Genomic DNA, 27852 nt, shown 5'->3' on the forward strand with positions numbered 1-27852 from the left:
AAGCCTCTGAAATATGCAAGAGACTGCCATGTTAAGTAAAGCCATGTTCAATGCCCAAATGTGCTGTTTGGAATGGGGGGAGGGGGGTGGCCAGAAAGGGAAAGTACATTTCTGTCATCTGTCTAGGAATAATGCCCAAATGTCCTCCATTTTGGTCATGCCTAAGAAACATGTATTTATATTAACTTTTTTTTTAAACCAACAAATTTTTCCGCGTGTCCTCCATTTTTAAAAAATAAGCCCTTCATTTGAAATTTTTGTCCTACATTTGTCCTGGTTTGGAGGTCCAGACTTATGGCAACCCTACTTAGATGGGAACTGAGGGAGACACAGCAAGTGTTCTGCATGTATGGAGCACAGACTGGGAGCCAACTGTGTGCTGTTTGCTGGATGGATGCTGGCTGTTTGCAGGGAAGCTAGGTTTGGGATATTTATAATTGAGATCCTAGCCTTAGTGGGTGCTATCATGCAACGTGACAAGGGCCTAATGGTCTTCATAACAAGGGGATTCTGCAATGACAGATAGCTTTAACTTTGGAGTGACAACAACAGCTATTGGATTTAGGACCCCAGAGTAGATGGATGGGGAAGTTGGCTGGGAACATGGCAAGGGGTAGTTAGGAAGCATTGGCTTACTGCCTTTGCCTTTTGTTTCTAGTGTGAGAGGATATGCGGAGAGCTGCAAGAGAGCACGGAATGATCTGCAAACTGATCCAGTTTTTATCCTGGTATTACCTGGATCTTTCACAGATCTTTGGGTCTCTGTGTCCATCCCAATGGAAATTCACTTGGTGTTGTAAAGGATATTGTGATCTCTTAAGAGTATGCCAGTCCCTAGATATGAAAATATGAAGATCTCTATTATTATTATTATTATTATTATTATTATTATTATTATTAGCTTTATTTATAAAGTGCCGTAAATGTACACGGCACTGTACAAAAACCAAATAAAATCAAGAATATATAAAAAGCCTGCCTATGGCGTACAACCTAGAAGTTAAATACAGGATATGTTGGGTATGCTAACAACTTGCAGCTTCAGCACTGTAAGGACTTGGTCATTTCCAGCTCTGTTTAACTGAGGATAGCAATAGCAATACAATTTACATTTCTATACTGCTTCATAGTGAACTTAACACTCTCTAAGAGGTTTACAATCTGTAAGCCAATTGCTCCCAACAAGATGGGTAGTCATTTTACCAACCTACAAAAGGATGGAAGGCTGAGTCAACCTTGGAGCCCTGAAAGCTAACCCATAACCTTGTGTCTGCAATACTGGCATTAAACCACTGTGCCATAAGGGCTCCCTATGTAGAATTTTATACTGCAGTCTTTCCTATATATTTGTATTTGGTGGCTAGTGTTGTCTTTTCTAAATTGTTTTTCTTCTTGGGCAGTGATGTGTTGCTTAGTGTGGTGGACTGGTATTTGGGAGATCCAGGCTGAAGTTTTCATTGAGACATTCTATGATCCTACTATGTCACCTTGGGCCAGCACACTCTGACAGCCTAACCTACTTCATGTGGTTCTTATGAAGATAAAGTGGAGGGACTAGAGTCAGATATTTTGCCTTGAGTTTGTTGGTGAGATATAAGTTCCCCATCATCAACATTCCTGTTTTCAAAGTACTCACTGATATTCCCATTGATCACTATAGTGGATAGTGAGTGATGTAGCCCCAGGCTCTGTGTGTGTCTTCAGTGGTGATCTGTATTCCTTGAGCTAGGACTTAGATATAATATGTGGTATATGTAGCATCTGAAAAAGTTAGGCCTGTTACAGACTGCCAAAATAAAGCTGCTTCAGGTCTCTTTGGAGGTATGCTATTTAAATGATGCATGGGTCCTAAGAGTCCGGAGGTCGCGCCAAAGCCACACTCCATTCCTAAGCACAGGAGTGCAGCTTTGGTGCAGCTTATTTTGGCAGTCTGTAACAGGCCTTAGTCTTTTTAAAAAAATTATAACTCCCAGAAACCATGTGTTGGGTTAGGCAATTCTAGGAGTTGCAGTCCAGGAAAAAATTTGAACACAGGGTGTGCCACACTTATTTAAAATGCTCTTCTCTATTATGATCACACATGTAAAGAGGGAAAGAACAAGGGCAGTCAACTGGAGGGTTTTGATTTTTGTTATCTCCTCTGTTGGCTTGACATTATATAGTTATTGGGGATCAGACTCAGCCAGCTTGAGTAATCATTAAATTCTTGCTAACTTCAATTCCATCCCTTAATCTTGTTTTAGTGTTTCGCCCATAATCCTCCAGCCAGAATAGAATAATAGAATTAGAGAGTTGGAAGAGGTCTCAAGGCCATCCAGTCCAACACCCTGCTATGTAGGAATACAAAATCAAAGCCCGCCCCCCACAGACGGCCATTCAGCCACTGTTTAAAACTCTCCAAAGAAGGAGGCTCTACCACTCTCCAAAAGGAGCATATTCAACTGTCGAACAGCTCTTACAGTCAGGAAGTTCTTCCTATTGTTTAGGTAGAATCTCTTTTTCTGTAGTTTGAACTTATTGGTCCAGGTTCTATTCTCCAGAACTGCAGAAAACAAATTTGTTCCATCATCAGTATGACATCCTTTCAAATATTTAAGCAGGGCTATCATATCACCTCTTAACCTTCTCTTCTCCAGGTTAAATGTACTCTACGTTGCCCCTCATAGGGCATAGTTTCCAACTTTTCCAGACTTTTCACTATTTAGGTAACCCTCCTTTGGATACGCTCCAGATTGTCAACATCCTTTTTGAAATGTGATGTGAAGAACTGGATGCAGTATTCCAGGTGAGGCCTGACCAAAACAGAATAGAGTGATAGATTACTTCCTTCAATCTAGACATGATACTTACAGCCTAGGATCGCATTAGTCACTTCTCTCAAGGATGAAGAGGAGCCATTACTGAGCAGCCTTTGGGTTTGGCCAATCAACCAGTTACAAATCCACCTATGAGTAGCATTGTCTAGCCCAATTTTTACTAACTTGTTTGCCAGAATATCATGGGGGACTTTGTCAAAGGCCTTCTTGAAATCAAGACATGCTACATCCACAGCATTCCCTTCATCTGCCAAACAGGTAATCTTATTAAAAGAAGATATAAAATTAATCTAGCATAACTGGTTTTAGATAAACCTATGTTGACTTTTTGTAATTTTAGCATTCTCTTCTAAATTTTTTCAAACTCTCTGTTTAATGATCTGCTTAGAATCTTTCTTTGTACTGAAATCAGGCCAATTGGGTGGTAACTGTTTGGGTCCTCTTTTTCCCTCTTTTTTGAAGATGGGGATAACATTTGCCCTCTTCCAGTGTGCTGGGACTTCTCCTGTTTTCCAGGAATTCTCAACATACAGTGGTGCCCCGGGTTACGAAATTAATTCGTTCCGGGGCGCCGTTCGTAACCCGAAAAGCCTTCGCAAGCCGAATCGCCATAGGCGCTAATGGGGAAAAGCCGCGATTCCGTGTGAAATCGCGGAGAAAAGCACCAAAAGTTTTTTCGTAACCCGAAAAAACTTTCGCAACCCGGAACAATAATTTCCTATGGGTTTTTTTCGTATCCTGAAAATTTCGTAACCTGGGTATTTCGTATCCCGAGGTACCACTGTATTTTTTTAACCAGTATCTCTGAGATTACTTCTGCCAGTTCTTTTAATATCCTTGGATGTAGTTCATCTGGCTCTGAAGACTTGAATTCATTTAGATTAACCAGATATTCCTGTACTACCTCTTTACTTATTCTGCGCTGCATTTTCCCTACTGTGTCCTTTGTTCCATTTTCCTCAATCTGAGCAGCCTTTTCCTTTTGTGAGAACACTGAGGCAAAGAAGGTGTTGAGAATTCCAGTTAATAGAGGCCATTTCTCTGTCTTCTGTTAGCATTTTTCCACACAATGGTCCTACCATTTCCTCCTTCTTCCTTTTGCTGCAGACATACTCAGAAAAAGCCCTTTAGCTTTTTTGACTTTCCCCTTTTATGTCTTAGGTATTTGTTTGAAGTCCTCTTTGGTGACTTCCCCATTTTTCCATTTCTTATACATATTCAGTTTAAAACTTAGCTCAGTTGAAAGTTTTTTAGCCATCCAGCCTGGTTTCTTGAGACACCTCCCATTTTAACTCCTCATTGGAACTGTTTGAAATTGTGCTTTCAATATCTACTTTCTGAGAAACTCCCATCAATCCTAAACCTCTTTGTCTTTTACTATTCCTGACCCAGGATCACCCCCAGTATTTCCCTAAGATTACTGAAATCAGCTTTCCTAAAGTCTAGAATGCATGTCTGACTATGCTTGGCTTATCCTTTCCATTGTATAACAAACTCCAGGAGAACATGATCACTCCCACCTAAGGATGTTGCCACTTGCATCCAATTTACCAGATTGTCTCTGTTGATTAGGATCATATCTAAAATATTTATGCTGTTTATAAGGTTGAGACAGTTGTAGTAAAAGAAAAGGAAGTTTTCCAAGCTAGTGTTATGTATGTAGTGTGTGTGAATGTGTGTGTGTATACAGTGGAGCCTTACCTTACACGGGGGATCCATTCTGGACCCCATCCCCACGCAAGGCGAAAAATGCATATGCTCGAGCCCCATTGAATATAATGGGGCTTGGGCTCACGGCACAAGAGAGCGTATGCGCCATGGGGGCACATGCCATTCATTATCTTGCCACGTGACTTCAACGTAAGCTGAAAGCTGCATATAATGCGCCCACATATGGATCTATCTATCTATCTATCTATCTATCTATCTATCTATCTATCTGCGAATAACACAGGCACTTTACAGGTATAATACCCCTTTTGATTTTTCCACATTTTGTTGTGCTACAACCTTGAATTGAAATTGATTTAATTAACATTGTTACCACTTCAAATACACAAGATATTCAACACTGTGAAGATACAAAAGATTTTTATGATGGTACTAATTATTTTTAAAGCATACTGGCATTTGTAATTTGCATAGGTATTCACATCCCTGACTAAAGATTTGGTGGAAGAATCCTTGGTAATAATTGCAGCTACAGATCTCTTGGGTTAAGTCTCTATCAGCTTTGTGCTTCTGGATCTTGCAATGTTTCCCTGTTCTTCCTCGCAAAATTGCTCCAGCTCATCAAATGGTTTGATGGGAACCATTGATAAACAGCAGTTTTCAGGTGTAGTATGAAGTTCCTGATTTTAATCCATTCCAGTATTACTTTGGCAGTGTGTTTAGAGTAATTTATCTGCTGGAAAAGGAACCTCTGTTCCACTCACAGGTCTCTTTCAGATTGAAACAAGTTTCCCCATAGAACTGCCCTGCAGTTGTCTGTATGCATCTTGCCCTTAATCTGGACCGGTTTCCCAGTGCCATGTTTCACCAGAGAGAGGGTTTCTTAGAACAAGGAGCACTGTTAGCTTTCTGCCATACTGTTGTTTTTGTTCTGTCTTCAAGTCAGTTCCAATTTATGGTGACCTTAAGGTTTTCTAAAGCTGAGAGTATGTGACTCACTCAAGGTCACGCAGTGAGTTTCCATGGCCAAGCAGGGAATAATACCCTGATCTTGCATCATAGTCCATTGCTCAAAGCATTATACCACATAGTTGAGTATTGTTCTTATCAGACTAAAAAAATAACTATACTGCACATGCCTTTTTGCACCTCAGATTGGACTCTGATATGGGTTTATTTCAGCAATGGATTCCTTATTGGTATGGTTCCATCAAGTCCAGCTTTATGAAAGATCAATGTAGTAGTTGTCCCATAGATGTTTCTCCCAGTTCATCTGTGGATCACTCCAGTCCCTTCAGAGTTACTGCTGCTTCCTTGACTAATGCCCTCCTTACCTAATCAATGGAGTTTTTGTGGACTCTCTTCTTCAGGCAGAGTTCCAGTTGAGCCATGGTCTATTTTGTAATAATGAATTTAACATTTTTCCAGGGGATGTTTGTAGTTTGGGATATTTTTTGATAACCCAACAATGATTGGTGCATCTGTACGATTTTATCCCAGACTTGTTTCAATACCTCCTTTGACTTCATGATGCTGTTTGTTTAAATACTGTATGTTCTCTAATAATCTTTGAGGCCTTCAGGAACAAGTATACTTCATCTGAAATTAGGGGGCAATGGAATTTCACATAAGTGGACTGCATTCAGCTGCTTATGTGGCTCCTGGAGGCAGTGGGTTGCACCAGAGCTTTTTTAGACTTACCAAAGAGAAGGGGGTGAACACCTAGGCATCCAACAAATACCAGCTTATTTCTGTTTATTTTTTTGTGCCAGAATAAAAATATTTTGGACCTTTACAGTGCTGACTATCTTGTATATATGATGTAGTAATGCAAATTAAGTTTCAGTTCCACAACAAAATGTGGAAAAGTCAAGGATATTGCAGGCTACTGTATTATATCTGCAAACTTCCTTGTTTCCAAAGGCCTTATAATCTTTTGAATTAGATTTAGACCTCTCTTGTGATTTTGCAGTTTACACATCACTACAATTGATCAATGACAGTCTTCTGAGAACACATACCAAAAACAAAGAGGCCCATTGTATGCTTGTATCCCTTCCAGGGATGAGCTATACAGTAAGTACATAATAGCTCCCTGGCATTGATTGAGGTCCCTTTATAGAGATTTGCTAACCACAAAATGGAGACTCCAGTGTTCTGAGAAACACTTCATATACTAATTTAACATAACTCATCCACCTCTCCTTTTGAAGAACTTTCCACTACATCCTTGATATTATGTTACAATAATTATACAGTGCAATCCTGTGTATTTTTTTCTCAAAAATAGTTACTACTATATTAAATTGGCCTTTGTTGTTAACTGCCACCGAGTCAACTTCAGCTTATGGTGACCACATGAATGAGAAACACCCAAGTCACTCTATCCTCAACTGCCCTGCTCAGGTCTTGCAGTCTCAGGGCCATGACGTCCCTTGATTGAGATTATCCATCTGGATTGGAGTCTTCCTCTTTTCCTACTGCCTTCTACCTTGCCAAGTATTATTGTGTTTTTTTTCCCTAGTGAATCATGTCTTATCATGATACGGACAAAGTACAATAGTCTCAATTTAGTAATTTTAGGGAACATTCAGACTACCTTTTGTACTGAACTGTAACCCAGATTAAAAGTGGGAAGTTCTCATTGGCACCGGTTTAAACACATCAGGATCAGGGTTTTGCACACCAGATCCAGGGCAAATCCCCCTTAGAGCGGATTTTCCGAAAGTGGATTATTTCCAGTTTCTTTTGGAAAACCCGTTTCTTCCCTGCTGCCGGCAAATGTGAACTTGGCCCCGATCATGACCGGGTCAAGTTCAGGGGAGGGATTTAGGTCAGAGGGAGGGCAGTGGGCAGAACATGCTTCCCCTCTCGCACCGGTTGCTTTGCAAGCGGCATTTTTTTAAAACTATTTTTTTTGTGTGTGTGACAGAATATGCGAATGCTTGTGCTACATACGTTTCCCTTTTAAATTTGGCAAATTGATACAATGTGTGAATGCTGTTGCTACATATGTGTATGTAAGGAGAGATGGCATTCTGGGGTGGCAATCAGAGGGAAAGCAAAGAAAGAGGATGCAGAGATGGCATTCTGAGGTGGCCTCCCCTGCAAGTGACATTTATTATTGTTGTTGTTGTTGTTGTGACCGATTATGCGGATACTTTGGGCTGGAAGGGAAGGGAAGTGGCTGGCATTTGGGGGGGGGGGAGGCAAGGGCTTCAAAGATGGCATTGGTCTGGAGGGGAAGGGAAGGGAAGAGGTTCCAAAGAGGAGGAAATGCTGGGCTGGAAGCAAAGGGGAAGCTAGAGGCTGACATTCAGACACACATACACCTGGAGGTTTTTAAATTTGACAAGTTGACAGAATATGCGAACACTGCCGTCAGTTGTTTTTTTAAAAAAAGGAGGCGGGAAAGCACCCATTCCGTTGCCCATTGGTTGTAGGATATGTCACCTTTGACGAAAGTGGAAGTGAATTTGATTGACAACAAAGGGGGTTCCATTTTAAAGTGGTACTGCAAATGTGAACTTCAGAGGGGCAAATTGTATTGATCAAGGTAAAAGGTAGTGGGAACTTCTTTCCGGGGAGATTCTGTACCAGCTCAGTGAATCCAGACCGGATCTACCCAGGGCAAATGAGCGAGTGGGAATGGGGCCCTGGGTTCTAGAGAGAGTTCAGGCTTGATTTGCTCTAGGACCCATTTATTTGTATTTTTAGCAAGTATCTGTAGAACTCTTCTACAAACCACATTTTCAAATGAGTTGATTTTTTTTCTGTCAGCTTTCTTCACTGTTCAGCTTTCACAACGATTCATAGAAATGGAAAATGCGATGACGTGCACAATTTTAACTTTTCTTGATACTTCAGTATCCTATCTAGTCCAGCAAATGTGCGTAGGATAATAGCTTTGCTTCTGCTTATTGCATTATGATAATATACACTGATTGATACAGTACTGTCATATAACATTGGTGAATTTCATCTTTATATGAGGGAAGAACATTATTTAATGGATTTAAATGTTAGCAGAGAAGAACCTAGAAAAAAAGGTATATTTCTAGAAGACTACAGCTCTCAGAGAAGTCAAGAAATGATAGTATAAAACCATAATTTTCCAGTCTGTGAGATGCAACTGATAACATTGTGCACATGTGTGCATTACACACTGTGCTTTGCACACCAGTGCACATCATGTATCAATGTGCATTGGGTACTCTTGCCAGCCTCCCATTACACACCTTTGCAATTCAGTAAAGTGATTTCTTATCACCTCTGTTACATTGCTAGGATTATGTAAAGTTATATAACATGACAAGTCACATAGGATTCAAGAGACAGTAATGTCTAATTAATTCACATATTTAATACCTGAGAATATGTAAAGTTTTACTTCAACAGCATGCTGTAAAATGCTCTGTTGATCATGAAGGTGATGGCAATTAATTTAAAAAGAAGGAACTGGTGCTTCATTCAAGTGAATATATTAAATGAATTCTAATCTTAATCTACTGCTCCTTGGCCTTTGCTCCTCATTAAGGGCTGGTAGTTGCAGTTAGGGTAAAAGTTGTGCCTAAGTAAATTTCATTTTCAGTGCAAGCCTTATAGCTAAAAGTGTGATTCTGTGCTTTTGGCTGTTTATCCCATCACCATAGCTTCCTTTCCTGTTAATTCAGTTCCCCTGCCAATAGTTTACAATCCTTTTTAAAAAGTACTTTAAACGTACCCCTGCTTTCTTTTTGCCAGTTCCTTCCTTGAATCTGCTATTACTGTCTATTCTGTTCTGGAGCCTCTGTTACATCCCTCAGGAGTTACATTTCCTCAGAATTCCATTTGTGCCAACACTATTCATTATAGCCTATCTGGGAGCTCCCATAGTTTGTAGCTCCTTTATTCAGCTCCTTGCATTCTTTGTCTTTCTGTTCCATTCCTAATAAATTTGTTTCTTCTCCACTGTCATCTTTTGGATTCCTGTTTCTTGGCTGACTGTCCAGTTCCTTTTGTCACACCATATTTCTGCCCCCTGGTCTTTATTTTTTCTATTATGAGAAAGTATTTAAAACCATGCACTCTTTTCACATTTTCCTATCATTCCCCCCCCCCCCCCCCCCACTATATTAAGGATTGATGTGGCAAAAGCAGTAAAGGGTTATAATGCCAAATCAGACTGAATCATCTAAATAAGGCTCCATGGAAAACCTATGAATACTACCGTAATTCAAGTATATGCACATACCACAGATGCAAAAGAGGAAGAAATAGTGAGCTTTTACAAAGGAGTCCAGGAAGAAATTGACAACACACCAACACAGGATGTTAAGCTAGTCTTAGGTGACTGGAAAACACTGACCTTTTTAAAAGTAAAATAAAATGATAACCAAGTACTGCCCATTTAAACAGAGGTGCTAGAAATGAAGGCTCCAAGACTGGTCATGGTGAATTGCTTATTTTAAGTGAGATATGTCCAAAAATTAATACAAGATATGCCCAGTGGTGTGTAAGATCCCGAAGGCTGATCCTTTTCCAGTTTTTTAACTGAAATTGTAGGAGGAGATAAGCCTCCCCATCTCCTAAACAATGCATTTAATTTTTGAAAATTCTAGCAAGGTGAATTCCATGAAAAACAAACAATAACTAGGAATGACATTCATTTTAATAATGTTTACCTTATCTCATAGAGTCATCTTTAAGTCTGCAATCTCTCTTATCAGTTTACTTATATTAAAATTAATCATCTGAGATAAGTCCCTAGGACTAATTATACCCAAACAAGTAATAACATTTGGGTAACATCAAAACTGGCATACTTTAAACACACTACACTTATCCCTCTATATTTGCAGCTTTGATATTTGAGGATTTAATTATTCATGAATTTGATTAATATGTTCTCTCTAGGAATATCTAGGTCCTCCAGTGCAACTCTATGGTCAACTTTAAAAGTTGCACTGAAAGACCGAGAGATTCCTAGAGAGAATACTCTACTAGGCCTTTGTAGCTCCTCCAGTGCAGTTCTATGGTGAATCTTTGTGGGACGTTGACCACAGAGTTACACCTAGAGATTCCTAGAAAGGCATCAGCCTTTCTAGGAAAACATGGTGTTTTTGTTATTTGAGGTTTTTCCATATACACGGGGGTCTTGTCCCCCTATCCCTAGCAAATATGGAGGTACAAGTGTATACCCCATCTTATCTCCTGTTGGTGGTATTTTTGACTTGAATCAGTTAATTTAATATCCAGATATTTTACCAAAATCATTAATCAACCAGCATACAACCAGCACGATGCAAGTGTGGGAATGCAGGAAGGCCCGGGAACCTTACAGAAGTGGTCTGGAGCAAGTACCTTGGGCCTGGTAAGATGCAGCAGCTGGCGTCATTGCTTGCCATGCTTTTTTTTCTTTTGTTGAGTGTACAGGCATAGGTGATCAGATGCACCATTGCACCAGCAAGCTGTCACATACCCCATGAACCGAAATTATGACAAACACAGCAGGGCGCCAATAATGCAATAGATGTAACAAAAATGTACACAAACTGGGAGAGAAAGGGGTTATGTATGTGGGGGCCCTCCATGATCGTTTTTCCCCAGTGTGTAACTAAGGCCCATTCTACACAGGCCTTTGCCACACCCCCAGTACGTCCTAGAGGTTGGCCAAGGATGTAGCGTCCAATCAGGCCTCACCCCTGGGACGTACTGGGTACGTCAAAATGGCGGTGCCGTTTTGATGGCACGGCACAGTAATGATGCCGCAAATGCGCCACTGGTGCCTTGTGGTGTCATAACCGTGCCGCAAAAAAAATCCGCTTTTTGTCGGTTCTTTTTGCTGCACCAGGGAATCGTGCAGTTTGTCCGCTGCGGTTCCCTGGCGCAGCAAACATTGGTGCCGGCAGAGCACCCTTTTTGGGCGCTCTGTAAAGCGCCTAAGAACACCAATGCACTGTACAAGTGGTGTATCACTTGTGTAACTATGTGGCCAGTCACATGGGGAGTCCAAGGGGATGGCAGCTGGGCAGGATAAGGGAGGCAATTGGCAATCACAGACGATGTATTTGTGATGCTGCGCATACATGGGGGGAAGATGAAAAAATCGAGTATTATTTGATTACACCACACTTCTAGACCATTCTAATTAGGATGACCATACTATATCAAACAAAAGGCAGGGTTTTTATTGATGATGTTGTTATTAATGAATGAAGTAGAAGCAGTATTTTCAGAACACAGTGACTGACAATAAATAATAAATGGTGGAATATAGTGATTTACAGTAGCTTTCTAAATGCATGGAAAAGTATAATAAGGATTTCAGATGCCCACATTTCTTATTTTATTTTAGGTATTTATTTATTATTTGATTTCATTTTATTTTCTTAAGAAGATTTAGCTGAGTGAAAGGAAAACAGAGGAATCACTGGTGGGCAGCCGAGATGTGATTTTAGAAGGAGCTACTGAAGGAAGAAGCTTGCTATTTTTTTCTCTTCTGGATGAAACATATTTTAAAAGTTATAAACTAAAATAAGAAGAGGAGCAATCCCCACAGCTTCAAGATATTTCCCTCCACTGGCTTTAATGCGTGAATATGCCACTTGTAACTAGAAAAGATAATAAAGCTTGGTAAAAAAGAAGGCAGTAGGGAAGCAATCTGTAAAACTGCTTTACAGATGGATAGACTCAATCAAGGAAGACTTGGCCCTGGGTCTGCAAGACCTGAGCAGGGTGGCTGATGGTAGGGAGACAGAGGTCTCTTATTCATAGGGTCACCAGAGATTGAAACTGACCTGATGGCAGTTAGCAACAACAAACTCGTCAGAAACTTCACCAAGAAACATGTTTGGCCAACTTACTTAAGGAGTTTGTTTTCAAGCTGCCTTGTTTTTCTCTTCATATCCTTCTAGACCTCCTAATGACATTGGTTTCATAGCACCTTCCCTGGAGGTTTAGTTAGAGCTGGAATGCATAGTTTCAGGACCAAATACAACACGAATGGATTCTCTCTCCTTTCATAAAGATGACTTTCAAATGACACATTTTGCAGGAGCTGGGGAAAAAAAAAAGAGAAACACCTATGTGATGGAGGTATGAAGCATAAGTGTTCTCAGTGAAATACTTGTTTTCTTTCTCTGCAATGTTAATTTGATGTCAGTTGCTTTGCTCTTGTTGAATTCTCTGTAGACAGTTGGAAGACAACTACTGGGATTATCATTTACTTCACTAGAGTCTGAAACCTGATTTGCTTAGAGGAAGAGGGAATTTGAAGACACCTTTTTATAAATATAACAGGAAAAAAATTGGGACTCAAACTGAAGTGTAGAAATAATTTGTACAAAAATTGTTGTTTATATAGAACTTTATTTAGATACAAATTTTCATGCACACTAAGGCTGGGAAGATAGATTAGGCTAGTCATGCTGTAATTGCAGAGCTCTGAAATGTTGTTTGTTTTGGTTTACAGCTCCCAAACCCTCCCAATCAGCATAGAAAGGACATGTTCCATAGGAGATTCTAGGACTTTGTAAGCCGCCCCGATTGCTTTTTGTACAGAGGCAGGATGTAAATAAATGTTATTTATTTATTTATTTATTTATTATTGTCACACAAAAAGTAACTTTTCCATGCTTTGTTTCATTGCCATTGCCCAGATTCATTTTGCTTATGCACCTCCAGAGGGGGGGTGTCACCCAGTGGGGTAGTAAATCCCAGGGGGCCCTGCCTTTTGGGTTCCAGGCATCCATGGCTATGTGGGACTCAGAAGGCCGGGGAAGGTGGCTGCCTACCATCCGGAGCCACACGGGACTCAGAAGGCCAGGAGGACTGCTGAGGGCCAAGCTCACCCACCCGCCTTGCTGTCATGATGTAATTCTATGTGCTGTTGCACTAAAGTGGGAGGAGTGCCCTTTTGCCCCATCCCCAGATGCCCTGTCTCCCTGCACTGGGTGACATCCCAGCTGGGGATGCTACTTATTAAGGGTTTTTACAAGGAGGAATTTCAACAGGTATAGCTTTTTATACACCTGCCTACCCTACAAAGAGTCTGCCTTCCTAGCTATGGGCAGTGAGATCCCATGTTAGTGTTTCTGTGAAAATGTACACAGAAAATATGTTTGTTTTCCAAATGCAACTGGATTCCACATGGATACTGTATGGTTTGTGTTGGGTAACAAAAGAAATCCATGTGCAATGTGCCATTGCTCATCAAGCAGGATAATCAGACGGCATGAATTTAAATTTAAGGTTCTCTTAAGTTGACTAGTAACTATGCTCTTACTTCAAGTTCTGGGTTTTTTAAGGAATGTTATAGGATAACATTAATTGCAAAAACAAACAAACAAGGCAGAGCCTAAGGCATTTTGATGCTTGCAGCAGAAAATTAAATCATTAGCCCTTTTCCCTGCAGAAAAAATGTAATAACGCTGGCAGGTCTTGATTTATGGTGGGTTTGCATTCCTGGATTCAGGAGGCAAATTGAGACAGTTGTAAATTATAGGAGCCAATACTGTAGTGATTTAATTGCACCTGGTGTATGTGTGTGCATGTTTCAACAAAGCTTAAGTAGCCACAAAAGTAACGATGTATTCAACTCACCAGCAATTTTAAATACATTTGAAGCATAAAACATCAGAGCTTACTTTTTTCAGGCTAAAGAAATATGAAGATGCTTTCCAGAGTGACCAGAAGATGCAGTGACTGCTGATGTCAAGGGGGTTTATCTGGAGTGAGCTGGTTTGTCTTAAGAGAACAGTGCCTCCACCCTTCTAATGAGACAAAAGAAAGCCCTGCCTCCAAATGACAAGGAGGTTTGAGCTTCTTCTTCCCCCTCAAGCTCCCTATGGCTCCCTATAACCTGGCAAAGGAAACCCTTTTCTTTCTGCAGCCTCAAGGCTGCAACTTCTTTCTTCTCCTTACCACTTCTCCAACCTTTTCTTGATACTCAAAACTGCCATGTTCTTTCAGCTCACTATCTTCATTCTCTTGCCTTTCCTTTCTTGCTCTCTTCTTCATTCAACTGCACAGGTGCACTGGGAGAGGTATGTTGTAAAGTGAGACAATACAATTTGACACACCCCTGTAAATTAATGGGACCGATTCAGGTCTTTACCTGTGTGTTTCCACATATAGACACTCCTCCTAAAACAATTTAAGTTGCATTGGTATTTTTTGCTTAAGAGAAAGGAACAGACAAGGAAAAGTAGATACCAAGAAAGAACAAGGAAGTGGAAGATATGGGTTCATCCCACATTGGGAGGACACTGATCTCTACAAGACAAAAGTTGCCATGTGATAGGGCACAACAAAATTTTTAGATACAAATGGGGTGCAGGATTTGAGCACTTCAGCCCAAATGTCCCACCCCAGAAATAAACTTCTGAACTGTAAAACCAAAGCAGCAGACACAATTTTGCATCTTGTCAGAGGCAATCTGTATCTATGCATTGGATCACAATAGCTATTAATGTTATTTCCAAATATTTGTAAGTTGCTATTCTTTTTCCACACCACTCTTTTTTACATACAGAATGATTTGGCTATAGCAATAACAAGAAAAAGATATCATTAAAATAGCATGAATTATTTAATGCCAGGAGTTGGGCATTTCCTAATATTAGAATCAGAATATCATCCAGGGGTACCATGCTCATCCAGTAGGACATGACTATAGGTGTGTCTGTGTCTGCATGTGCCTTCAGGTTGCTTGTCATCTTATGACAGCCCCATGAATTTCGTACAGTTTCTTAGGCAAGGAATACTGAGAGTTGGTTTTACCAGTTCCTTCCTCTCAAAAATAGCCTACAGCACCAGGTATTTGTTGGTGGTCTTCCATCCAAATACTAACCAAAGCTGACCCTGCTTAGCTCCCAAGATCAAATATCGGATGTAGTCCTGCCTCAATCCACAGGGAGAGGTGGGAAATATAAATAAAGTATTATTATTATTTATTAAACAGGATTAGGTGCCTTTAGGGCAGGAATTCCCAAACTCTGATCCTCCAGGTGTTTTGGACTTCAGCTCCCAGAAGCCTCAGCCATTTTGGCCAATGGGATTCTGGGAGCTGAAGTCCAAAAAATATGGAAGGCCAGAATTCGGGAATTACTGCTTTAGAGTATTACCAGATTATCATAGGACAGACGGAAAATCATAAAAATGTAATTAAACTATCAATAACTTAAAACATATAATAAAAATATTAAAGAAACAGTATATCTCTTTTTTAAAAAACAGTCCTCAAAAGCCTTACAGGATTTTTTTTTTTAAAAAGCCATCTGACAGGAGGAAAGGAAGTAAGGGCCTATTTTAACATCCCTAGAATGAGGAGTTCCAGACCCTAGGAACAGCCTCCAAGAAGGCCTTCTACAATGATCCTCCCAGAAGATAGGTGAAGTCAGAAAAGGGCTTCTTCCAAAGAATCCTAGGGCGTAGGCAGGCTCATATGGAAGAATATGGTCCTTCAGACAGTCTGGACCTAAGCCAGGTAGAGATTTATTTGTCATAATTATAACTTCTGATCGTAACTAGAAACAGACTGGTAGTTAGTGGAGCTATTGCAACAAGGGAGTCATGAACTTACTGAGCTATTCCAGTCTGGCTGCAGCTGTTGGGGTAGCTGAAGTTGGTAGCTGAACACTCTCCAAAGGCACCTTTTTGTAAACTAAGTTACAGAAAATTCCCACAGAATGTAATTAAAGCATGTGTCACCACAGCCAGGACACCTCATAACTGTAACAGTAACTAAAGGTTACAGTTATACTGCACAAAGTGTTGAGTTATTGCTTGTTAAGTTACAATCACAATGTAATTTTGTTATGCTTTTGAAAACTGGATAAAGGAATTACACATAACTAGCATAATGATATTTGTAAGCTGGTAGAAATGTTTTCTCCCAGTGTGAGGGATTCCATAGCAACTGTATTCTTCTTTAGGTCATAATGGGCAGTAAAATCAAATTGTTAAATGGCGTTTTTTTTAAAAAGCCACAAGCCACAACCTCAAAAAATTAGCTTTAGTGATCACAACAACTATTACATGTTGTTGTCCTATATTCTACATAAACTAAACACAGCTGCACAAAAACACCCTAAGGGGTTCTTAGGCAAAGAAGGAGAAAGTTTAGCTTGCTGATGAAATTTCAATAATGGAGATTCAGAATGTAGGCCAAATAAACAGTAAATGTTCATGTCATGCATAAAACCAAGAGAGAGCATTGAAGCAGCTGTAATTAAAAGTTCAAGGTTCTGTGCAAAGGAAAGAGTTCTTGAGGTGGCTGCTAGCAAGTGCCATTTTCTGCATCACATCACTATAAACACTATATGTTGCTGTCAAAAAGGAAGACCAACAAGATATCTATTCCTTGGAAAACATTTATTGGATGACTATAACAAAATAGCAAAAAAAAAAAAAAAAAATGTGAAAAAGATATAAACGAATCACACAGAACCTTTGAGACTGAGGAAAAGGAAATTCTAGCTTCTAGGGCCCAATTCTAGGATGATGTGAACTGGACCCCAGAAATGCTTATACTAGAAATGTCTTTGTTTCATTCATTCCCAAAGGTGTTACAGGGTCGCTTTGTATGCTAACAGAGACTAACATGGCTATGTCTTTGAATACAAAATAATGTGTGTACAATTTACACATTACATTTATATTGGAATGTAGTGAATCCAAAAATTGCAGTAGAGTTTGCAGGAAACATCCCCATGGTCTTGGTAGATGCTAGAGATGTAAAATGTTTGGAAATTTTGGGCCAAAGCACATGGCCCGGAAGGAGCAGCCTCCTGTGATTGTGCCGGGACCGTGATAACCATGGGCCACCATTGTAGTCCAAAGCTGGCTGCCAGCAGGAGCTGATTATTTCCGCTCCTTAAAGGTCTGGCTTTCCTCCCCTTAGTGGAGCATCAGAGCGGCTTCCGGCCTCTTTGGGGGTGTGCACCATGTAAACACCAATGCTCCCAAAGCAGCCGGAAGATGCCTTATTTTGGCCCATAAGTTTCAGGCCTTTGAAGTCATGGGGAAAAACATTTTTCCAGGGTGTAATAAAACTTGAAAAATTTGCAAAAATTGAAAAATTAGATAACAGCACTCTGCGGATTGAAAGTTATTTTGTTACTTTAAGAACAGAAAATGTATAGATGTAAACTTTTTGTTTGGCATTAAAGTGTCATCACTGATATATGACAAGTACAGTTTATTGAAACATTTTTTAAACTTTAATTTCCTTTTCCAAAAAAATATTTTTTGTTAGAAATGAAGCTACAAGGTACCAAACGATAAGGAACCTCTTTAGTCTGGCTAGTTTATTAAGGGGGGGGGGGGACCTCACAATAAAAACAGAAAAACACACCAATTACTAAAATATAAAAAATTATTTTGCCCAAGTAGAGACCACAATTTAGTTCCTCATCATGTGAATTGCCTTGGATCCAAAGTGACTCTGCTCCCCCTCGCTTCGAATTGGAGCTCCTGTTTCACGTGTGATAAGGCCCATAGTTGTTGTTATGTGCCATCAAGTTGTTTCTGACATATGGCTGACTTATCATGAGGTTTCCTTGGTAAGATTTGTTCAGTGGTTTGCCATTGCCTTCCCCTAAGTCTTCCTGCAATATAATTTTGGGAGAGGAAACATATATGAACACCTTGTCTTAAATACTTTGCCCATCATTCTAAAATAAAATATTTCATAATCATTTTCTCAGGGGAGGGAAAAACTGCCAATTTCTCTACACCAAATTTCTTTGGTCATTCATTTCCTTTACTATTTTTCATTGATGGAATACTGTACAGTGGTATAGCAGAGCTGGGATTTGCACACTGGAAGTGCAAGGACTTTTCATTAACAGGGACAGTGATTCTTGATCCTCAGCTCACAGTAGATGGGACGAAACTGGTTTTCTCAGCAACATTATTGCAAGCAATTCCTGTGTTAATGCAATTTGTTTTGGCTTAGGTTGTTCGGGTTTCAAATGGGCAATTCAGACCCATCTGTTTTATGAAACCTGGTCCTGGAGAAGAGGAAAATTGCTAGAACATTTTTAGTGATACAGATCAACAAAACCTGTATCATGGACATGCCTCCATTTTTGGACATTTCTTGGGGTATGGCTATGTGGACTGTCGGGAAGAAGGTCTGCCCGTCAACATTACCATCACACCACTGCATATGCTTTGTTTTATTCCATACTCCCCTAACTATCCATGTAGCAAAAAATTACACTATAGTGCTCTTGAGCAAAGTTCTGAAGGATCCCACAATCCTTTTGAAGAACTGTTTTCCTGCTTAAAATTGCTTTTTCAATCACTACATGATGCAAGCTTGAGATTGTATCAGGCCTTGAATAAACTGCGCAAAAGAGAGGATAGAATTCTTCTGTGTTATCTATGCTGATACCTGCACAGTGCATTTATAATAAAGTTCTTCATTTTATTTTATAACTTTTTCCTATTTGTATTTAAAGAGCTTATAAAATAAAATACATTACTCCTCTCAGCTGGATACATTTAAAAAGAAAATATACATTTATCTAACATAATTTTAAAAATTTACATTATATAATCATCGTAATCTTTCTCATTTTCATTTCTATCCCACCCTTTCCCCAATAATGGGACTCAAGGTGCCTTAGAACATATTTAAAAACAATACAGATTGAAAAAGAACTATCTGCAAACTTCAATAGAAATGTAAAAAAACAGTATTTAAAACAAAATAAAACAATTGATAAAGTTAAAAACAGTAAAAATTCTTCAAAAGACTACAAAAATCACAAAACTACACAGCATTAAAAGCTCATCTAAAACTTTATAAAAAGCCGGATGGCACAAGACTGTGGGAGAGACACTGACACCATCACAATTGCCCAGTGACAGAAAAACCACTGAAGAACCTAAGGACTAATGGGACAGTTTTGGGGCTGGTTGATGGGTTTTCCTGACAATTATAACATGCACTCTATCCGCACTTGGACAGCAAGGCAGTGATGCAATGGAGATGGCATCATGAGATAAGTATTGCCAAAGATGATTATTGCCATAGAAGTGTGGGGGTATATATATTTGTGTGATCCTTGGTTGGTATTTACATGTTAATGGCCTTGCCATTCAACAACAGACCAAAACACAGATTAACATGTAAATCACTTCCTCCCAACCAAGGATCACACAAGTATATATACCCCACACACTTTCATGCCACTACCCTCTGACAATGCCAGCTACAGATGCAGGCAAAAGATCAGGAATAAATTCTTCCAGAATGCAGCCACATAGCCTGGAAAGCCCAGACAAAACTATAGACACATTTGACTTCACGGTCTTGTTACTGTAGCCACCAACTTTTCTACATATTGGGCTTCTGGGTTGTCAAGTGTACAGGTGGAGGGACATGGATAGAGCTGAGATACTTAAATATAATGCTCTGTAATGGATAGAGATGGTTCATCATCATCATTTATTTGTATAGTGCCATAGGTTTACATGAATCAATTCAAAACATTAAATCCTGCCAAAGGCATACAATCTAAGGAATAATAAAATGTAAAACTATACAGTAATTATAACAAATTATGTGGGTAAAGTAAATTAGTATAAAACCAATACATGCAATCAAATATAAAATTATAAAAACAGTATTAAAATAAAGTTCCAAATGCTTTAGAAAACAAGCAAGTCTTTAATACAGATATAAAACTAATAAGAGAAGAGGCAGTCCGCAGATGTTCAGGAAGGCAATTCCAGGAGTATGGTGCAGCAAGTGAAAAATGACAAAGCCAAGTCAAAGAAGAGGAAACCTTGACTGGGTAAGAAGCCCAGGACTCCTGAAATGTAGATCTTGAACAGACTGGTAAAAAGAAGTAAGGGCTAAAGGATTGGGGGGGGGGGGGCACTAGGTTATGTAAGGTTTTAAATGTTAAAAGAAGAAGCTTGTATACAGAATCTTAAAAGGAAGGGGTAGCCAGTGAAGAGATACCAGAAGTGGGGTAACATGATCAAAATGATGAACCAAAAAGATAATCTTAGCGGCAGAATGTTGAATGGAAACCAGAGGACTAAGGTGAAACAATGGGAGCCCTGTCAAAAGAAGATTGTAATAATCAAGGAGGGAAATAACCAAAGCATGAACTAAGGTCTTAGCAGAGGAAACAGAAAGAAAATATCTAATTTTGGCATTGTTATAAAGAAAAAATTGACATGACTTTGCTACAGCCTGAATCTGGGGAGCAAAGGACGAAGAAGAATAAAAAATAAAGCCAAGACTATGTGCTTCCTTAACAGGATGAATGGGAACATTATTAGCCATGACAGAATGTATATTGTAAAGAAGGTTTTGGAGGAAAGATAAGTAGTTCTGTCTTTGCCATGTTGAGCTTTAGATGCCGATGAAACATCCATGATGAGATAGCTGAGAGATATGCTGTGACATGATGTTCAATGTCAGAAGAGATTTCTGGAGTAGAAAAATACAATTGAGTATCACTGGCATAAAGAAGCTACTGAAACCATACAAGCTGCTGCGATTACCTAAAGATAATGTGTACAGGGAAAATCTGGAGTGGAGACACCAAAATTGTTAGTTTCACTGTACAACCCTACAAAGTTCCATGGAAGGCCATTGCAGCCACACATGCTCTGGCAGATGCCCACCCCTGCTTTCAGGACAGTGGAGGAGGGTTTCCTCCACCTGTGATGGAAATGTTATTGAATGACATGAAGGAGAGCTTTCATGTTTGGGGCTTTGGAACTCCATTATTTAATCCAATTATAGTGTGTGTGTGTGTGTATACAGTATATATATATATATATATATATATATATAGAGAGAGAGAGAGAGAGAGAGAGAGAGAGATGGTGTAGCAGTTTGAGTGTTGGACTATGACTCTGCAGAACAGAGTTCAAATCGTTTTTTGTGGGTTTTTTGGGCTATGTGGCCATGTTCTAGAAGAGTTTATTCCTGACGTTTCGCCAGAATCTGTAGCTGCATCTTTCTCTGAAGATACCAGTCACAGATGCTGGCAAAACGTCAGGAATATACTCTTCGAGAACATGGCCACATAGCCCGAAAAAACCACAAAAAACTATGGATGCCAGAGTTCAAATCAAATCTCAAGGAATGCAAACTTACTGGGTGACCTTGGGCAAGTCATACGCTCTCAGCCACATGCGAAGGCAAAGGCAACTCCCCACTGAACAAATCTTGCCAGGAAAACTCTGTGATAGGTTTGTCTTAGGGTTGCCATAATTCAGAAATGACTTGGAGTCACACAACAAACAAAAACATAGAAAAATAAAGAAAGGAGAAAGAAAATATATTGAGGATATTACCAAGTATCAGGCACAGACATTACTTTAAGCTGATTGTATATTTAGAACTGTTCAAAATACAGCATAACTTTTCATACCGAATCTACAGAATTGGATCCAGCATAGATTATTTAATGTTTTACGAGTCAATTTCAAAGCAATTATTTGCTATATAAAGCCAAATGAGCTACTGTGTTTTTAATTTTGTTTTGTGAAACAGGTCATTTTGTTTTGTGAAACAGGTCACTTTGGTACATATTAGTTGTTTTACCAATGATACAAACAAAATAAGTTCTGAAATTAATTTGTTTAGTCCACACTGCCTACCACTCCTAACAGTAGCTCCTAGTACTGTAGTAACAAGCATTCTACAGCTTTACCTCCTAGATACTGTAATCCCTTTGATGCACACCCCAATCATTATCACTAGCCCAATCATTATTACTGTCTGTTGACCCAGAAAGGTTTGTTCAGGCTTTCTAATGGAAGGCCATAGTTCAGTGGCAGAGCACATACTTTTCATACAAAAGGCCTAAGGTTCACTTGACATCACCTCATAGGGCTGGAAGAGATTTCTGCCCAAAACCAGGGAACAGTATTGCCAAACATGAGTGAGGTTTCGAATGATCAATGTCAGCCTGCTGCTTTCTTCTTGACACATTATTATTATTGTTGTTAACTGCTGTCAGCTTCACTTATGGCAACCTTGTGAATGAGGTAGTTCCAAACAAAACAAAACAAAAAACAAATGTTATTAACAGTCCTGTTAAGATCTTGCAGATTCAAGGCTGTGGCTTCCTTGATTGAATCTAACCATCTGTAAAACAGTCATCCTTTCCCCCTTATTACGTTCCACTTTACCAAACATTATCATATTTTATAATAAGTCCTGTCATTTCATGATATGCCCACAGGCTGATAGCCTCAGTTGAGTCATTTTGGCTTCCAGGGAGAGCTCATGCTTGATTTGCTCTAGGATCCACATCTGGGTTTTTGGCAGCCCACACTATCTGTAAAATTTCCCTCTGGCACATTATCTGGCAGCTTTCTTTGCTCCCATAGCAAGTATACAAAACTGACTATCATGCCTACAACAATTTGATTCACCTTACAGTAAGGATGTACACTTCATGGTGTCCCATCCAAATAAGGAGTAGACCCAACCCTGAATAGCATCCATAATCAAAAGACACTGATATGTTCAGGATGATACTAACTTGTGGCAAAATTTAACTAGATAAGCCTTTAAAATACAGTTCCAATATATTTTATAACATTCCTACAATTCATTAAACATTGGAACCATAGGCAGGCATATAAATGTTACAAACAAATATATCTGAAACAAAAATACAAGCACCTATCTTTTATTATTGTTGTCTACATTCTACTATTAATCTTTTCCAAAGATAGCTCAATGAATCAATGGTGACTTGTTAAGCTCCATTAGTTAAATTAATGTTCCTTATAAATTAACTAAAGCTAATAATAGGACTCTGGTCAGGAAGGGAACAAGTGTTAATGGTGTAAAAGTAGAACGCGGAAGTTATTTCACATATAAAACAGATCCCTTTAGTTGTATGTGAAAGAGATGATAGTTTGCTCATTGGGACTTTGGCAGTTTCACAGTTAACTGTTAATGGATTTAACAGTTTGCTCACTGGGACTTACATAGGCTTAGGTATATTGAGACATTTACATAGAAGAAAATGTTTTGTTGCTAATTGTTGTCTAGTTGGCTTTAACTTTCAGAAACCCCATGTTACCCACAGAAAGGAGGGGGACTAGGGAGGTCCCCATCAAGTATGTCAGCGTTTCTTCAAATGTTGGAGAAATTAGCTTTACAAGAGGCTAGGTAACCGTTAAGACCATTGGCACCTCTGTAAACCAGTAAGAACTGAGGAGGACTCCAAGTCTGAGTGATTTAAGAGGGTTTTATTTAGATAAATACAGAGTACAACCACACACACAATAGTAATTCAATCAGACACAGCACTGAGACCTAACTGAAATGAAAATATGGAAATACAATAGTCTAAAAACAATTGTTAGCCACAGCACTGCACACCTTGCACTGAATGAGTGTAGAGCAACCCTCAGGAGCATGTAGCACCCTTGTGAATTCAGATATATAAGGGACAAGATGATTTCTCAGGTAATGACATCCCAAGTTGTTTAAGGCTTTAGAAATTAATAACTAACCCTTAAACCTACCACTAGTAGAGGAAGTCAGTACCGTTCCTTCAGCATATATGTTATGTGCTGCCAGTAAGCTGTACCAGTCAGAAGCCAGCTGAAACACTGTGATCAACTGAAGCTTCCAGAACAACCTTAAAGGCAGTCTCACAGTGTACTGTAACTGTCCAATCTCAACACATTAGATAACAAGCCCATGTTCAAGAACAGCCGCAACTGACATATGAGCCACTGTACTCACCTGAGTACAGCAATAAAGATGAATCCATGAATATCTTCACGCTGATCACGCAGTCCTTCAGGGGGCATTCAACCCTATATATTAGCCTATGTATCTTAGACATGTGTCCCGCTTGTGCATACACATCTGCCTAATTATTTAGAAGTAACCCCTGCTAAACACAGCAGAACATACTTCAGAGTGAAAACAGTGTGAGTCTGCACATTTAAATGAACTGGACATTATTTATTAGCAAAGCTCCACCTTTGAATATATGTGCATAATGTCAACAGCCTTTATAGTCAGATGCAGACCAACGAAGGCATCCACCATGACATACTGGGAAATCCTCTGCAGGTCCCGGAGGATGATTGTCATGCTTTGCCCCCACACTGGGAAATAGCAGACCATTCTCTTGATATCTCCCTTGCCCCAGTCACTAAATGGCAGTGGAGGAGCAGCAAAGAAGGGGAGGGGAGATGTGACATAGTTATGCATGGGCAGAACTTTTTACTATGTCTCCTAAGGCAAAATCTTAGGCAATATCTCAGGAACAAGGATATATGGACCATAACTGTATTCCATAGCATCTGCCTCCAAGACAACATGCATAGGACTGCACTACGTAAGATGGTGCAGCTCTATGAAATTAATAGGTAGGTATGTATGGCTATAACAGAGGTCTATGGAAAGTTCCAGATGTTGCAAAGATGCATTTTCAGTAAACCCCCCGGATTAAGTTCAAAGGAAGAACACTTATGTTTGTTTTGAAGAAACTTTGCAAAATATATTGAAAAGTTCACCAGCAAGAAACATTTTAAGGAGTTAAGAATAATCTGAAGGCTGCTGTCTGCCAACTTTTAACTTCAACAAAGACAAAGTCACAATTGTGCTCAGTAGTAAGCATTCAAACCTAAAGCATCTCCTTGGAATAAAGGATTCTATAACAAAGTGACGTGCCAATGCAGACAAGGGCTTTCTTTCCCATATATAGGCGGGTTACAAACCGCCAAAAAATACGTATTCCATACGTATTAGGGTTAGGAAGGGGTGGTGCTTCCGCACCCCCAACTCTAGTACGTATTCCATACGTACAACATGGCGGCGCCCCTTCCACATGGGGGCCACCATGTTTACATATCGGACGCTGTGCGTCCGCATGTGTTGCGGCGTCTATGACGTCGTGAGTCCGCCCCTGGCGCCTCGCGACGTCATAGAGGCGCCGCTTAAAGAAGCTCCATTTTGGAGTTTCTTTTTTGCTCTGCAAGGGAGCCGCGCGGTGTGGCTGCGGCGGCTCCCTTACGGAGCAAACGGTGGCGGCGGCCGACCGCCTCAAAGCGGCGGTCATAGAAAAGAGCAAGAGAAAAACCTGCCACAGAACAAAAGTATAACTGCACTTTTGAAGATTCAAATTTAATTTCTGTGACAGATCCACAGAGCATTATGATTGTAGGAATGCTGAGTCTGAGAGGTTCAAAACACACTGCAGAAATGTAGTCTGTGACTGCTTTAACTGTCCCGGCTCAATGCTAGGGAATTCTGGGAGCTAGTTTTGTGAGACATTTGGCCTTCTGTCAGAGAGCTCTGGTGCCCTCATAAACTACAATTCCCAGGATTCCCTAGAACTGTGCCAGGGCAGTTAAAGCAGTCTCAAACTGGATTGTTTTTGCAGTGTGTTTTGGACCAGAAACACAGTTCTTGATCACACTAAAATCAACCTGGTTGTTTTGACCTCTAGAAAGGACTGCATAAGGTGCTTTGGCCAGAGCTTAACTAGACAGGAAATGGTTTTGAATTTTGAGTTGTAGTAGAAGAAAGTGGCTACTTTCAATGGAAACCCAGAGGCATTATTAAGAGAGAATAATAAGGCAGCCATTTTCTCTACTGCTTTTTCCTGTGAGGGATATGAGAACTGCAGCAGAGGTAAGAGCTCAATGGTTGCTATGAAATGTCTACCTAGCACACTTTGAGATTAAAATTCAAGACTTTTTTTGATGCAATATAAAACAAACTTTGAATGTTGTGTGAAAACTGCATTATGGATCAACAACTGGGAGAAATCATGGCCACATAAATTGGCTGTACTTAAGTGGTTCTTAAGGAAGGCTTTGTAGAGACTAGTAAGTTCCAAGAATGGACATAGCTGCTGTCTCCTACTCCACGTGGGTCAAGCAAACCGGGTTGATTGCCCCATGGCCAAGCTCCAGATGGATTTGGATTTCGTTTATGGGAATAAATACACTTCTCAACATGTCTCATCAATCCCCAAACTGGTATTGTTTTAATAGGGTTTCTCTATTTGTAGCTTTAGGATTCTTGTTGATGTTGTTCTGTCCTCCTAATGCGTCTTTGTTGATGGCAGCTGGATATTCACAACTGTGTAAAATGATTTTGCAAGCTCTGCTGTGGAACAATTAATTGGAAAGGAAATTGAGGCTAAGTGGGGTTGAGATCAAAATGACGGGTAAATAGTGTTAGAGCTGATGATTAGAAAAACAAGGAAAGTATTTGGGAGGAGGCCGGAAGTTACAGTCGAAACAAGTCATTTGGAAAATACATCCTTCTACTGAAATGTTACCTGAGTTCTGGCATTTTTCATGGAGCAATCCCAGTTGAATCCTGGTCAGGGGCACAGGCCTTTTGAAGCGCAAAGCAGACCAATGGGAGAGTGCTATGGACGTGCCTGCCTTTATTGTTTTACTCACCTAAATGCCTATCTCCCTTTTCTCCATCCGCAGAGGCAGGAGAGGCCTTTTTGTGTCCTTTGCCAGGCAAAGCATTCTCTCTGACAGCCAGGCAAAAAGAGTATCTGGCCAAGGGAGAGGAGGAGGAGGAGGAGGGTGAAAGGGCCTGGGGGGAACCCTCCTTCTCCAGGAGGCGCCCTACATTCCCACCTTTTGCCCAGGAAGGATCCAGACCCCTTTTGAGCACGAATGTATGTTTCTGTGTCTTTTTGGCTTTCATTGCGCCATCTCCTCCATTTCCTCTCTCTCTCTCTCTCTCTCTTTTAACTTCCTCCTCCATTCCCCTCTGGCGGTGCCTTGTCCTCCTCTGGAGGTTGGGCGCCTGGTAGCCACCCTGGCGCAGCAGAACAGGCCAAAGCAGCCGAGGTCCTCTTTTTTGAGGACACGTCCTCCATTTCCCCAGCCTTCTGCCCTCCTCTTTCTTTCTGTGAGCCTATGAAGCAGAGGCTGACATCTCTGTAAGAGGTTCTAGCGTCCTCCATTTTACAGTGCTCGGGGCTGAGGACACCTGGTCCCCCGGAGAGGAGAGGAGAGGAGGGCACGGAGGCCCGCCAAGCCCCTCGCTTCCTCCATTTTGTGAGGGGAAGGGGCCTTCCGTTGCCAGGCGACCTCCCCTGGCCTTAGGTCACATAAGGGGCCGGGGGCGAGTCACGCCGTCGTGGCACAATGGCCTCCTCCACCCCAAGACACAAGGGGCGGCCCTGCCGCTTCAGCGCCCCAAGAAAGCCCCTTTCCATCCGCCGCCTCGAAGCGAGAAGGCCGCGCCGCTTCAACCGCTTCAGCCGCAACCGACTTAAAATGGCGGCGGGAGCGAGCGGGATGATCAAGATGACCACGTGACCTAAAAAGAGCGAGGCCCCCATACTGTCGCTGCGCCAAGCGGCCCTCAGCCGAAGCATCGCGAGATCTCCGACAA

The 27852-nt window shown here is 40.5% G+C and overlaps 1 long non-coding RNA gene across 2 annotated transcripts; it reads right to left on the reverse strand.

Moving 5' to 3' along the window:
- Window positions 1–864: 864 nt before the first annotated feature.
- Window positions 865–27737, reverse strand: LOC149319512 (uncharacterized). 2 transcript variants are annotated; one of them, XR_016280210.1, is made up of 3 exons: window positions 26771–27737; window positions 12332–12525; window positions 865–2792 (listed from the first exon to the last, which is right to left on the reverse strand). It is a non-coding gene; the product is annotated as an uncharacterized LOC149319512 (long non-coding RNA). The 2 variants fall into 2 exon arrangements; XR_016280211.1 differs by lacking the exons at window positions 865–2792; window positions 12332–12525 and adding exons at window positions 16829–18076; window positions 22330–22481.
- Between the last annotated feature and the right edge of the window lie 115 nt (window positions 27738–27852).

The sequence above is a fragment of the Sceloporus occidentalis genome, unplaced genomic scaffold (genome assembly GCF_023333645.1).
Source record: "Sceloporus occidentalis isolate IW3139 unplaced genomic scaffold, rSceOcc1.0.p SCAF_2, whole genome shotgun sequence".
In the NCBI taxonomy this organism is placed as follows: Eukaryota; Metazoa; Chordata; class Lepidosauria; order Squamata; family Phrynosomatidae; genus Sceloporus; species Sceloporus occidentalis.